At 43.6% G+C, this 12254-nt stretch overlaps 1 protein-coding gene and 2 non-coding genes across 3 annotated transcripts in view; 1 reads left to right on the top strand and 2 right to left on the bottom strand.

Moving 5' to 3' along the window:
• The window catches only part of LOC124785008, a 960541-nt gene that overhangs the window by 844514 nt on the left and 103773 nt on the right, over window positions 1-12254 (bottom strand). The gene's annotated exons all lie outside the window — the stretch shown is intronic.
• Trnat-ugu lies at window positions 10952-11026 on the bottom strand. Its single transcript has one exon. It is a non-coding gene; the product is annotated as a tRNA-Thr (tRNA).
• Window positions 11473-11547, top strand: Trnat-cgu. Its single transcript has one exon. It is a non-coding gene; the product is annotated as a tRNA-Thr (tRNA).

Here is a 12254-nt window from a genome sequence, read left to right as displayed (position 1 = left end):
CCATGTATAAACTTAGATTGCTCTGTGAATGAGGACTGAATATTGGTATTATTCCCTCGTCGATTAAATCACTGACATCACTTGAAACTGACAAATATTTATGGGGTACGAATTTGGAGTGATTTAAAGGGGTCAATTAAGTATATAAAAAGAGTTGTTTGGAACTGTAAGTCATGTACAGAAAGGGACATCTTCGATGAGGGCTTTAGTCTCTGATGCGCGGGTCACACTTTGAGTTTCTACTTATCCCTAGCATGTATCGTAATTTTATTCCCTAATGGTTCTTTTAACTCTCTAGTCGACTGGTAAGATTGGGCTGCTTCAAACAGATCCGAACGGTCTGAGACTTTGGAAGTTAAAAATCGTGAAGATTACACTTTCCAGCTGCAGTATATTGGATTACTCGTCAGGACCTCTGATAACACACGATTGGTATTTTCATCTACACGGGATAATAAGCAAACACATTATGGTAAAGATTCTTTACTTTCTCTGCATAAGGAATTTAGTAAGTTTCCAGTGTACAGGTAGCTCCACATCTTCCACTGATATTTGGCCCGTATATCATTTGGCCTTCTTCCATGTGACTCAGAAGACTGTTTCTACAGCAATGATGCTTGAAATCCAGGACGAAAAGACCTCCTCGGCTGCAACGTTTTTCTTTACTATCCCCTATTTATAAGCATAAGAAATATTTTCCTTTGTTTTACAATACTTTCAATATTAATAGGCTTGTGGACCACTTCAGTAATCGCTATATGATGATAATGTGAAACCGTTTGACCTCATGTGATGGAAAGAATTTTCGTCGTCTGAATCTGAATGATCATTAACCGGAGATGGTTTGGTTCGTTGGGTGGAGAGGACCAAACAGCAAGGTCACTGGCATTTAGGGAAGGGTGGGGAAGGAAGTCGGCGGTGCCCTTTCAAAGGAACCGTCCCGACATTTGGGTGAAGTGATTTAGGGAAATCACGGAAAACTTAAATCTTTATGTCCGGACACGGATTTGAAATGTCGAGTCCAGTGTGCTAAACACTGCACCACCTCGTTCGTTCGAAATGGTTTCTAGCCCCTTATTACGAGATTGTGCGAGGTAAGTCGTCAACTTTTCCACAGTTTCTCGTATTACGTAGACATTACGTATTGTTGATACTGTGTCCGGCGTTACACGAGAACTAATGCTCTTGTAAGCAGACTGCTAATCCGCATGATGATCAGCCTGTCGCTCGGCCAGTGAAGCAGGTGGCATATCGGTTTTAACCAAGCGAGTTGAGCGGACTTGGGAAGATTTCCGAGAAAGCTGTTGATGTCAGCAGCACCAGCTCAAATTGCTTGTAGTTTCAGAGTCTGCTGTCTTGGCTCAAGATTTCTCAAACTTAATACACCAAAAATTTCTGGAAATACAATTGAAGTTTTCCCTGCGTACCTATGACGGTGTTACTAGAACACCTGCATAGTTACAGCGCCCTCCGGAGCCCTGACCTGGGTTTCCAAAAGAAGAATTGCGAGACCAATTTTCCTGACGTCCTAATAACTTCTCACCTGGTAAGGTCGACACGCTCTCGATATTATAATCGACTCAGTCCGAAAATGGAGTTGGTGCAGGTCTGTACTTTTTTTCTCATAAGTGGGTAAGTAGGACATGAGGGCTTATAAATCATATCAATTACGGCTATTTTCACGTTACCTAATCGGTTTCTCACTTCTAGCCGCCTGACTCAGCCGCCGCTACGAGATAACTACAGTGTTGGCAGAAACAAGACCGCATTATTACTCGTTACGTAATGCTAGTGGAATCTTCAACGACCAACTGGATATGATCCAAGGAAAGTACGGTGTGCCTATCAGAAGCAAAAAATCAATTTCGCTTCTGATTACTGAAGTCTCTGCGAATACAAACTAATGCGCTAAGGGTAGAACATTTTCTTTCGTACTCATCGTCCTGAAGCTTGTTAAATGCCGCACTCTATTTTTTTCTGTTCTGAGCCATTTTTATTCATTTTTCAAAATATAGGGACGTAAAATATTCAAACATCCAAAACATATCAGTGTTGTGCCCTCATTTCCATATTGTGTGCCGCGTGGGGTAGCCGCGCGGTCTAGGGCGTGTTGTCACTGCCCGCGAGGCTCTCCCCGTCCAAGGTTCTAGTCCTCCCTCAAGGATGGGTGTGTGTGTCGTCCATAGCGTGAGTTAAAGTTAGATTAAATAGTGTGTAAGCTTAGGGACCGATGACCTCAGTACTTTGGTCCCATAAGACCTTAGCACAGATTTCCAATTTTTTCCATATTTTGTTGTCTTGGTTGCATGAAAGGCAAGCAGGAAAAACAGAAGATAATGATTCTGTCATTAAAATTACAAACGTTTAGTTTCAGTCAAAATATTTATTCATACAGATGCATAGATACAGTTGTTGACATGTATGGTTAATGTGTTAAAATTGTATTGGAGAGCCGCTAGATTCAAAAAGCCCTCTCGCCATCTTGATTTCGGTTTGAATACTAGATAAGATTAGCTTTTCACGTCCAATGTAGATGAACATTTACACTTCGCAAACCACTGAACAACATATGGTGGAGGGTAATTTGTGGTGACAGCTTCTGTCTGTCCTGTGCCCTCGTACAGATTTTAGTCTCTTTCTGTGCTAGTCACCTTGCTAGTGGAGCGAGTGAACAATAACTTCCAGGCTCTGGAAGCTTCCAAACGCCTCTTATCTTATTCTAATGACCCATAGGCGAAAAATATGCGGGAGGCTGTCGTTCTCTCCCAGTTTTTGCCGAATACCAGTTCTTTAAATGCACTGCCTTGCAAAAAACTTAAAGCGCTCAGAACTCGTGGTCGGATATGAAAGAACTTCGAACATGCATACACCATCGAAGGGTATCAACATTATTACAGTGGCGATCCTTGTGATAGGTAGATAGGTAGAGTGCGTTGGTCATCGAGTTTAGCAGTGTTACCGGGCTTGTTAGGGTATATAACGGTCATGAACAGCGCCAGATGTAGAATGATCACCGTGAAGGGCGCCGGGATGCCGAGCACTCGTGTAGGCAAGCGTTATCAGCACCATTTGGCTGGCTGGTGGAATAATGCAATATCGGATTCGTGGGGGATTCGGGTCGTTGGAGTAGAGCAGGCCTGCTCGTCGAGGTCCTTGACGACCACGTCTGATCCCCACGAGGCAGAATCGCCGAACATTGCACCAAGCACATCGTACTATCTGCGCCTGCGATCCGAGAGCAACTAATAGACTCCCAGTCATATCCTGTGTCGTCCCGCACTAGGAGTAGACAAATGGTTCAAATGGCTCTGAGCACTATGGGACTCAACTTCTGATGTCATCAGTCCCCTAGAACTTAGAACTACTTAAACCTAACTAACCTAAGGACATCACACACATCCATGCCCGAGGCAGGATTCGAACCTCCGACCGTAGCAGCAGCGCGGTTCCGGGCTGAAGCGCCTATAACCGCTCGGCCACAGCGGCCGGCTGGTGTCGTGACCTGGAAACATGAACTGCTGGTGAATGGCGTCGTTCTGTGTTCATTGACAAATCGTGGTTCTGCACTACCCTAGATGACTCACAGGGCGAGTATAGCGGCGATTTGGAGAGAGGTCCCAGTACTCCAATGTTTTGCAGAGGCACAATGGTGTTACTTCTGGCATCATGGCGTGGAGAATCAACGTATATGACTTCAAGTAGCGGCTAGTCGTGACTGAGGTAGTTATAAGGGGAACTCGGACGGCAAAACGGTTCATCAGACATTCTGTGTCCTCTCATGTGCCTACAGTTGTGCCACTTTTCAATAGGACAATGCTAATGCACACATGGCACATTCTCTACTAGCTGTCCGTGTGCTTTTGGGGTAATCCCTTGGCCAAGAAGATCGCTTGATCTGTCCTTGATAGGACATGTGCGACCAGCTCGATTGTCAACTCCGTCCCATCGCCACTGTCCAGGATATCAATGATTAATTAGAGCAGTTGTGAGCAGTTAGCCTCGGGAGAGTATGCAATAGCTTTATGATACGCTTGCAGCCGAGTCAGTACATCCATTCAGGTTAGAATGGGTGCAACGTCTTACTGTTAAGTGAATCGTACTGTCAAGTTCTTTTTAAATTTGACTGGATATTGTACTAACCGAAATAACATCACGTACGCTCTCCACCCGTGAATGTTCATTTAGTTTCCTCCTCCATTTCTGGGTTCTTTACATTTTTTGTCAGGCAGTGAATGTTCAATAGACAGAACTGTCTTTCTTTCAAGTATTGAAATTTTTGTTCTCTTAACATCTCCGTAGCACTTTCGTGTTGCTCCGGCTTTGGAATGGAATACAGCAATGATAATGCCGTGTGGCTAGGGCCTCCCGTCGGGTAGACCGTTCGCCTGGTGCAAGTCTTTCGAGTTGACGCCACTTCGGCCACTTGCGTGTCGATGGGGATGAAATCATGATGACAAGGACAACACAACACCCAGTCCCCGAGCCGAGAAAATCTCCGACCAGCTGGGAATCGAACCCGAGCCGTTAGGTATGACATTCCGTCGCACTGACCACTCAGCTACCAGGGACGGACAATACAGCAATGATGCAGCGCGACATGGATTCGACACATTCTTAGTATGTTTCTGGAGATGTTTGGCACCAGATGTCCACGCATAAAACACACAATTCTCGTAAGGGACGGTGCAGTGGTCTGTAGGCCCCAAGCTGCCATCCTATAGAATCCCAGATGTGTTCTACTGGATTTACATCAGGCGAATTTGGTGGGCAAGGGATCGAAGTGAGTTCACTGTCATGCTCCCCAAACCACTCTAGCACAATTCTGTCACACGGACAGCTACACGTCCCGTGGAGGCCAAGGTGTATCTTCCACATGACGCAATCCTTCCCCCAACGGCCTGCGACCATGACGTGGTTCAAGCAAACGTTCGCCTGGATTACAGCGCATACCACGGGTGGGCAAACGACGATTGATTTCAATCTGGTCTGCGTAAGAAATTGGTGTGAGGCAGAGCTGGAAGCGCTCATCGTAATCTGTCCGGGACGCATACTCATATTTCCGCCAACGCTCGGTTCGCCTCAGGTTTGCAGCTCATGACAGAAATCACTGAAACCTTTGCTTACTTCGCCCATGTGCCATGCCATTTCGCCACTGCTGGAGTGTACCAACGAAGAGAAGTACGTTCCCAGTCTGAGCTCATAATTATGGCCTATGAGTCTTAAGTGTTGGGTCCTCAGTCGATTTTGAATTTTAGTTGTTTTGCTCTTAGAGTGTCAGATTCTTTGCGCCTTCAGCCTAATTAAGGATTTGATTTTGGTTGAGCTTTAAATTATTGGCTTTCAGTCGTTTTTAAATTAAAGTGGACTTGCCCTTAAGGTATAAGATTGTAGGCGCATTCACCCGCTAATTAAGTTCCAAAACTAAAGCTGTGCTTCTTTTTTTAAAAAAAAAATGATATTCTGCCAACTATGTGAAAAAGAAGAAAGTTTAATTTTGTTTTTTTCTTTTTCGGTAATTTTTCCAAGACATTAAAACAATTATTAAGTTCATTTGTAAATTTGCGTGCATGTTTTCTATGTACGAATGGGAAGAAACAAAAAAAAACTTTAGGCATTACCGGTACCTTCGGCGTTCTTGCAAATTAAAAAAATGTTAAATGTTGTAAGGAGATAGAAGTTCCAATTGTTCCAACTGTAGCCCTAATTCATTTTTTTGAGTGACCATCTCGCTGGTACACACTGTTCTCTTACATTTTTGTACTATTGTACGTACTTATTGATATTTATTCACATCTCCAACGCTTTAGGTCAGGGTTGACAAAAAATTTCAGCTGGATCAGCATATAAAGACATCTCAGCACCAGAACAACGTAACCAAGACACGGTTAAAAACTTCACAGCAACTACTGATCTCCTCATTTTCGAAGCATATGGACAACAAAAATGAGTTCAATGAAGATCTTTGCGAGGCTTTAATAAAAACAAACATCCCCTTGAATAGCCTGAATAATGAAGGATTAAGGACCTTCTTGAAAAAATATACAGGAAAAATGGTTCAAATGGCTATGAGCACTATGGGACTTAACTTCTAAGGTCATCAGTCCCCTAGAACTTAGAACTACTTAAACCTAACTAACCTAAGGGCAGAACAAACATCCATGCCCGAGGCAGGATTCGAACCTGCGACCGTAGCAGTCGCGCGGTTCCAGACCGTAGCGCCTACAATCGCTCGGCCACCACGGCCGGCCTATACAGGAAAAGATATTCCTCACGAGTCAACGCTCAGAAAGAACTATGTGGACCCATTGTATGAAAAGATAAGTTTTTTCGGTAATTTTTGTGAACGTAGGTGTGTGAAAGTCAATGGATGAAATTTGGTATATACATGGTAAAATAATAGTCATTTAGTTTTAAAAAAAACTCGAAAACTAAATTTAAATTATGTTTAAATGTTTATTTTTGTTGAATGAGCATTGTTACTTGAACGTAAAGAAAAGTAAATTTAAAGTGAGTGAAGTTCTTCAAGAAAGGAAAAGACAAATGAAGTAAGGATTTGAGAAGGAGGCAGTCTGTCTCTAAAAGTCCACTGCAAAAAAGAAAGTAAATTTATTTTTAAAGAATATAATTTTTTGTGCGAATGAAACGACTATTATTTTGGTCAATGTATATACATACGAAAATAGTCAAAATGTAGGTAAGTGCTAAAACGGATATAGTTTGTTTTCATGTGTGTGTTTCCTACGTAGTGTTCACATGTTTACATGTATTTTTTAATTTATGTTTCTCTATTACAGACATTGGAGAATATTAGGAAAGACATTGGTGATTCTCCAGTCTGGCTATCCGTTGACGAAACCACTGATTCTTGTGGTCGATATACGGTGCACGTCATAGTCGGAAAACTCTCTGCTGACGAGGCTGGACGAGGACACATACTGTGCAAACAAGTGGAACGAACGACACACGCCACGATTGCACGGACATTGTGTAAGTTTCACCAATATTGAACAGTTTAAAATAAATTACAGGTAACATAATAGTGCAGCTATTCACATCATATCCCGAGCCAATAATTAGTTTTTCACATCGTGTCTCGAGCCAATAATAACATTTGTAAATTTGTAAAATTTGTAAAATCGTTTGATCTTCTTTCAGGCATGCTATGGAGAAGTGAAGATCAGAAACGTGGGGAGAACTAGGTTAAAAATGGTTCAAATGGCTCAGAGCACTATGGGACTTAACATCGGAGGTCATCAGTCCCCTAGAACTTAGAACTACTTAAACCTATCTAACCTAAGGACATCACACACATCCATGCCCCAGGAAGGATTCGAACCTGCGACCGTAGCGGTCACGCGGTTCCAGGCTGAATCGCCTAGAACCGCACGGCTACACCGGCCGGCGGGAGAACAAGGTTTTGACCATTGTGAGGGATAGTGCCGCATATATGCTGAAGGCCACAGAAAGCATCCGGGTGTTTTACCATAAAATTATTCACCTCACGTGTCTGGCTCATGGCATCCATCGAGTCGCTGAAGAGGTCAGAGTCACAATGCCAGAGGTCAACAGCCTTATATCTTCGGCAAAGAAGGTTTTCATCAGGGAACCAAGTCGAGTGAGAGCTTTCAACACTGCTCACCCTGACTGTCCTCTGCCACCTGAACCAGTCTTGACGAGGTGGGGAACGTGGATTTCAGCTGCAGACTATTATGCAGACAACCAGAGAAAAGTTGAAGAGATATGGATGCGTATGGGGTAGTTCTGGATAAATTGAATAAGCAAAGAAAACGAACACAACATAAATTCCATTATTAAGATTATTTCCCTGTACAGCAGTTTTTCAGTTTGAAACCGACATTCACTAGATTACTACTTTCTTGTTCCAGGTCCTAAAGGGCTTTGAACATAGCGAAAATTTAGCCATACCAAACGCCAAGGACGCCCTGAAGAACTCCAGCGTGTTACACAGCCTATCTTTCATCCGAAGGCAGTGGCTCCCATCGAAGGTTTGTGGGATTAAAGGGACCAGACTGCTACGGTCATCGGTCCCATCGAAGGACTCGGGACACAGAGCAAGAGTTTGCCAGGTCCTATCGGTGAGAGAAGCAAATTGGATGCAGTTCTTCATAGAAATCCTGGTTGGCCTACGATTCGGAAGATCGCTCAATTACTGGAAGGAGAGAAACGCTCCGAGAATTTAGATCATTTCACGTCGTCTGATGTCGCTGCTCTTAAATTTTTACCTGTAGTGTCATGTGATGTTGAACGATCATTTTCAAGATTGTAAATGTTATTATCAGACCACAGGAAAAATTTTCATGTAGAGAATACGGAAAAAATGATGGTAGTTCAAACAAACTAATTTTTAGAATTTAACAAACTTATCGTGTAAGTACCTATGTTATACTTAATTTTATTCACTGAATTATATCCATTATGTAAAATATTTGATGGTTATTCATTAACTTTTCCAAGTAAGATGCATCATTTAAAGAATTTATCTAAAAGAAATGGACAATTAAAGAATTTTAGCTGCATATTTAAAGGCTTATACTGGTAGTCAGAGCATATTTTAACTGTATATTTCGAGGAGTTTTGGCGCATATTTCGTGGGTTTTAAGTGCATATCGATCCGAACACTAGTTATGACTTTATGTGTTACGGGTGCGAGGCCCACGAGCTTAAGTAAGTATGCCAATAAGGCCCACAGGTGATCAAGAATTGCCCATTTCGACCTGGTAAAGAGAAATAAGCTACATCAGACCTGGCGATGTGTTTCCATCAGCCCATCGTGTGGTTACGATGATGTAGTACTCACTGCGATTCTAACTGACAATGTCATTGGGTCAACATGGGAACACGTCAGATCTGCCACAGATCACTTCCTGTCTTGCTATACAGAGTAACCATGTCTCCGACCTCTATCCTCTGTGACGAGTTGTGAACATCGAACATCTCATGTCTTCACCGTTCTTCACATGCTTATGACGGTACCAAGTGAACAGCCGACCAAACAATAAATCTAGAGACCCACCCCTTGTATGGGTGTTCACCAGCAACTCCGCTATTCAAATCACGATGAAGTTTCCTCCGTACTACAGAAATCGTCATTGAATAACGTTCAGCACTCAGACTAAATTCCTGGCCTATCCGAGACCGAAACATCACAGAATGGATGACACCATTGTGAGAATTTACCTTGTGACCATGAAGAAAGCTGGTCGACATGGAAAACACTCAACAGACTACAATCTGAAGTCGGCAGCTGTAAGACCAACGTGAAGAATTGGGGATTTTCTTGTGACTCCACACTGTACAAACGCGGCGAAGAGGAGAGCACGAAGCAAGCAAGCTGTGTCCAACTACGTGCTCCCTAGAAGAACTGATGGCAGCTACCTACGAAGCTTGTGAGGTAGCTAAATATTGGTCTCACAGCATTTAAAATGCATGTTACTCTGTAACATCTGTTTGTAGAGAGCTGGTAATGCTTATAGTACCAGACTGAAAGTATCTATTTATTACTTTGCTTATATATGTATGTTTTCTGACATGATAGAAGTACGCTGACCAACTTTCTCAGCCACGGTGCCTTACAGTCTGCCCGAACAAAAACCACTTTCAGACGTAGGTTACACATATTTAAAATTAGTTTTGAATTACATGAAACAGATGACAGTAAACCAAATTTCTTACAAAAGGAAATTGTAAACCATTTGCATGATATTAAAAAATTTTTAAACGGTTTTAAATTACTGTTTATATGTAATCAGATGAAATTACACAGTTTCACGGACTTTCCTGGTCTCGTACAAATATGATTTTATGCACACAGACTGAAGCGAAGGGTGAAAATTTTTACCAACGCCGGGAATCGAATCATGGTCTTCTGCTTACAAGGCAGGTGCGTTAGCCACTTTCTTTTCCATTTTGTTCGCTATTGTTCGTTGCGTTTGGTCTGGGCGGACGTCAAGTTGATCGTTGATTCCTTTACTCAGTTTTTTATTACAGAGGACGAGCAGCCCTCCGACGAACATGCCGAGCTACCGTGACGGCGCCACGAAGCCAGCTCGTCACAGCGGTTCCACGAATTACCCTGGCACGCCTCTCTCCTCGATCGAAATTCTCATTGCCACCCCAGTCTACTGCAAATTCCCCTTACACACGAACAGAACTGCTGAGGCTCTGAAATTGTGTCATTTAATTTACGTAAGTACTTGCACCTGGGTCTCACCCTGGACCCCCCAACCCCCTTACGTTTGATGCTGAGATGCTATTCCAGAACTTGGAGAGCCTCGGCAGTTCTGTTCGTGCGTAAGGTCGAATTTGAAGTAGACTGGGGCGGCAATGAGAATTTGGACCGAGGAGGGAGGCCTGTCAGGGTAATTCGTGCAGCTGAGTGAACTGCTGTGCCAAGGCGGCTTAGTGACTGGCGCACCTGCCTTGTAAGCGGGAAACCCGGGTCCAATCCTGGCCTTGGTACACATTTTCACTCGACGTTTCAATTTGTATACATAAAATAAAATATAGTCACTTATAATAATGTTAAAGAAACTTCGATACAGTGGTGATGCTGGTCGTGCATGAAAATTATATGTGCATGATGGACGTGGAATGAAGAGGATGGCGATGAGGCTTTGAGGAACTGCATGTTGCTTGCAAAAGTCACTGATGGGGAGGAAGAGGAAGAGAGTAAAGTGGATGCTGTCACCTTGAGCGTTGTGACTACGTCTGAAAATAAGGGTACATCTCGGGACATTTCATCATTGAGAAGTGAGAGTTGATTGAAGTTATGACGGGAGAGAATGGTTCAGGTTAAAGCATGAAGATGAATGGAAGGTCGGGACATGGATGTAGTGGCGCAGCAGTATACCTATTTGAAATGATAATTAAACTGACACCCTAGCTGCAAGCAGGCGTTGATACACTTCATTGGGGACATGTTGAAAATGTGTGCCCCGACCGGGACTCGAACCCGGGATCTCCTGCTTACATGGCAGACGCTCTATCCATCTGAGCCACCGCGGGCACAGAGGATAGTGCGTCTGCAGGGACTTATCCCTTGCACGCCCCCCGTGAGATCCACATTCCCAACATGTCCACACCACTACATTCGTAGTGCGCCTAATAGATGTTTGCCCATCATACTCATTACTCGCGGCAGATTAATCTACCAAGTCCCGTACGAGTTCGGGCATAGCGTGTGCGTTCGCACAAGAAGGTCAAAGGCCGGGAACCCATATTTTTAACTATATATGACGGTAGTATCTGTTCCCGAAAGAACAGTTACCGTCGATGACCATGCAGCTTTGCTAGAAATGATAGAAATGGTAGATTAATCTGCCACGAGTAATGAGTATGATGGGCAAACATCTATTAGGCGCACTACGAATGTAGTGTTGTGGACATGTTGGGAATGTGGATCTCACGGGGGGCGTGCAAGGGATAAGTCCCTGCAGACGCACTATCCTCTGTGCCCGCGGTGGCTCAGATGGATAGAGCGTCTGCCACGTAAGCAGGAGATCCCGGGTTCGAGTCCCGGTCGGGGCACACATTTTCAACATGTCCCCAATGAAGTGTATGAAAGCCTGCTTGCAGCTAGGGTGTCAATTTAATTATTATTTCATTTCTAGCAAAGCTGCATGGTCATCGGCGGTAACTGTTCTTTCGGGAACTACCGTCATATATAGTATACCTATTTATTGGTGATGTTCCCCAATCGTCTGTGTTCCGCATATACCAGATGATGCAACTAGGAGAGGCCACCCCAAATATATCCAGAATTAGTAAATATATCGACGCGTGACTTTCGCTAAGTTATAGCGGACAATATGCAAATTTCCTGACAATTGCTAGTTCAAAATGGTTCAAATGGCTCTGAGCACTATGGGACTTAACTTCTCAGGTCATCAGTCCCCTAAAACTGAGAACTACTTAAACCCAACTAACCTAAGGACATCACGCACATCCATGCCCGAGGCAGGATTCGAACCTGCGATCGTAGCGGTCGCGCGGTTCCAGATTGTAGCGCCTGGAACCGCTCGGCCACCATGGCCGGCGATCGTATGTCGAAGAGTATCCAGATCCTACAAACCACTCACGATCTAATGAATTTTATCCATAGTGGATGCTGTTTAACTCCGTGACTTTTCTATATGTGAAACACTCTTGCACTTCCTGTGGCTAAGTCCTTTGACCATGACCTACATGTTTTTGTATGAGCAACATCTTTACACCTGCTACGTCCAAGTTATTTG

Source organism: Schistocerca piceifrons, chromosome 1, assembly GCF_021461385.2.
Source record: "Schistocerca piceifrons isolate TAMUIC-IGC-003096 chromosome 1, iqSchPice1.1, whole genome shotgun sequence".
Taxonomy (NCBI): Eukaryota; Metazoa; Arthropoda; class Insecta; order Orthoptera; family Acrididae; genus Schistocerca; species Schistocerca piceifrons.
The sequence above is the reverse complement of the archived record's forward strand: the minus strand, read 5'-3'. Positions and strand labels throughout refer to the sequence as shown.